Below are 3,277 nucleotides of genomic sequence, written 5' to 3' on the forward strand. Positions count from 1 at the left end.
GGTAGGAGTTTAAGAATAAAAATTGAAGTTGAAAATATCTTTAAAAAGCAAAATTACTTTTTTTTGGGGTGTGGGGGTCAGGGATCGGGTAAAAAAAATAAAAATTTAAAATTATTTTTTTCTTAAATTGTTGTTTTTCCCAAAATATGTAATTTAAAATTCCTAAAATAACACCTCATACACAATTAAGATGATATATATCAAGTTATAAACATACTCTTTAAAAATAAACTACTTATAGCAGATTATTATCGAGTTATAGCATCAACTAAAATATATTAATTAAAAATAAATTATAAGTAATTATTTAAATAATAATAATTAATATGTTTAAATATTTACTTTTATTTTTTCAGTTACCTTTTTTAAACCAAACTCTTTAAATTTTTACTGATTAATTATACAGTTACCTTTTATAGTTTTTAAAATAAATAATAAATTATTATTAATTAAATTTCACATTATATAGTTACCTTTTTTAAAACAAAAACTAAATAATAGAGATTTGATTTTAATTAAATCCCTATTTTACCGTTGCCCAATAACTACCCACCCCATCTCACCCAATACACGACATCTTCCCCAAGACGCCTAAATCTTCATCTCCTCCAAATCCCCTAACTGATCACCATTGCAATTACTCTTCATACATCAATCCTCAAACACGCCTCACTCATCATCTCTTCCATTACGCCTGATCTCACTCAATGAAAGCTAAAGTTATTAAAAAAAAATCAATTCAAATTATAAATTAAAAAAAAACTAAAAAAAAATTGGTTTATTTTTGAAAAGAAAAACTATTTTTTCTTAGTTAGTTTCACAGTTGTCATTGTTTTTTTAAAAAAAATTTACCCTATTTTAATTTGTTAAAAAGTTATTCTATTTTAACTAGTTACCTATATTTTAGGCACTACATAAAAATTTTAAAAGTAAAAACATTAACATGTCTTTGTTTTTCTTTTATTTTTTTGCAAATCTATTTCTTTGTAATTTTTACTTCTAAAAAAATACCGTTTTTTAAAAACATATGGAGTTTACTTTTCAAAATAACTGTTTTATTTTTTAAAAATATTATTTATATTATATAACTACAAATAATTTATTTTAATTATATAGAAAATTGAAAATCTGATGTTAATTTGGATTTTAAAAAAGTATAATATTAATAAAATAGAGAGAAAAAAGAAAAAGATATATATTTATGTTTTAGTTGCAATAAGTAAGGAGTATTTTTTTGTGTATAGTATAAAAACATGATATTAAAACTTTGTTAAATTAATAATGGATAATTTTTAATTATTGATTATTGATTATTCATTGTTTAAAATTTTGAAAATTTGTTGTGTTGACATAAGTAATTTTTTTTCTCCTTTTATATATAAATAGATTATTATTATTATTATTATTATTATTATTGTTATTGCTATTTTTATTATTATTATTATACTATAAATAAGGAGGTTTGAGAAACAAACTCAACCGCAAAATCAATTGAAAAAGAGACGGTTAGTTCCGCTAAATCGAAGATGGAAAAAAATAAAAACAAAGAGGCAAAGGAAAGAGGAAAGAAGAGGAAAGGAAACGAAAAATATCATCTATATTTTTATACACATATATTATCATCTTTGTATAAATATGTATCAATTATGTATGGATATTGTTTGAAATATATTGTAACTTTGTATGAAATAATTTAACAATTCATTCATGTACCAGAACTTGTTGAAAATATTTTATCATTATGTATGAAATTTTGTATGAAATACGAATAATAACTGTATACATTAGTTCACACTTTTACTATTTTATATTTCGAGTATAATAAATATCATATATTTTTTGATACACATATATTATCATCTTTGTATAAATATTATCAACTATGTATGCATATTATTTGAAATATATTGCAACTTTGTATGAAATAATTTAACAATACATTCATGTACAAAATTTGTTGAAAATATTTTACCATTATGTATGAAACTTGTATGAATTACGTATACCATAATTAATAGATGTATGATTTATTTTATTTTATTTTTTTGTATGAATTTTGTATGAAATTTGTCTTTCGGTAGTATTTATGTATGCACTATGTACTATGTATGGAATTTTGATACCAAAATGCAATACGTACATAAAAAATTGTGTCTAACAGTCAAAACAACATAAACACAAGAAATTATTTTTTAAGCACTAGATAATTTGAACATATCTTTCTGTTATGTCCAACTTGACGACATCTACTGCAAGTGATTTTTGACCTTTTAAATTTCACGTCAGCAAACCCCTTCCATCGTTCATGTTTTGGTATTTCCGATGTTCTCTTTGGACCGGGTGGCATCATTTAGGCTCTGAAATATAACTTAGTATATCCCATGTACTCTCGCATGTGATAGGTTCAACAGGGATGACATATGCATCTTTAAAATTCTTCAGACTAAAAAAGTAGAACAGAAATTTGCTTCATGCAACTTTCTGTATCAAAGAACTACGATTACATGACCACATGGTATTTCATAACGTTGAAATCTCCCTCCATCTGAAAATCGACATATTGACCTGTTTCACAATATTAAAACAACAATTAGTACAACATAATACATATTAATTGCAAAATATATACACCATTCATACACACTTATTATACCTTTTAAAAAAAAACTATACCATACCGAAATTACTTTGAAAAGCTAGCTCATACACATAAAAACATAAGTACATACCCATTTCATACACGATTAATATACATTTCATCATCACATGCCATATTCTACATTTTTTTCACAAATTGAATATCTACAAAAAATAAAAACAAATTTCATATACATATTGGAAACATTTCATACAGAATTTACCTTCGTTTACCAAACAGTAACATATATTCAAAATATACTAAATACTAACATAATGCATAATTCATTCACAAACAGAATATCTAAAAAAAATACAAATTTCATACACATATTGAAAACATTTCATACAGAATTTACCTTTGTTTACCAAACAATAACATATATTTAAAATATACTAACTAACATGATACATAATTCACATACAATTCATACACAATTATTAAAAAAAATAAAACATCATGTCACACACAGAAATTGCTATTCACAATAAATTTCGTACTTTAAAAACATAACAAATCGGAATCTTCAATTTTATTATAACTTAAACATCTATATAGTTACGTGCTTTTTTTGAAATATGGTTTATACTAAAACACTGTTTCATACAAAACACGCAACATTATATATATATATAATGT

General features: G+C 23.2%; 1 long non-coding RNA gene across 1 annotated transcript in view; it reads right to left on the reverse strand.

The window, feature by feature from the left end:
- Positions 1 to 2,114: 2,114 nt before the first annotated feature.
- Positions 2,115 to 3,277, reverse strand: part of LOC114074189 — a 1,391-nt gene continuing 228 nt past the window's right edge. The window contains exon 2 of the long non-coding RNA XR_003574635.1: positions 2,115 to 2,565. This is a non-coding gene — a long non-coding RNA (uncharacterized LOC114074189). The remainder of the gene's footprint in view (positions 2,566 to 3,277) is intronic.

Source organism: Solanum pennellii, chromosome 10 (genome assembly GCF_001406875.1).
Source record: "Solanum pennellii chromosome 10, SPENNV200".
Classification (NCBI taxonomy): Eukaryota; Viridiplantae; Streptophyta; class Magnoliopsida; order Solanales; family Solanaceae; genus Solanum; species Solanum pennellii.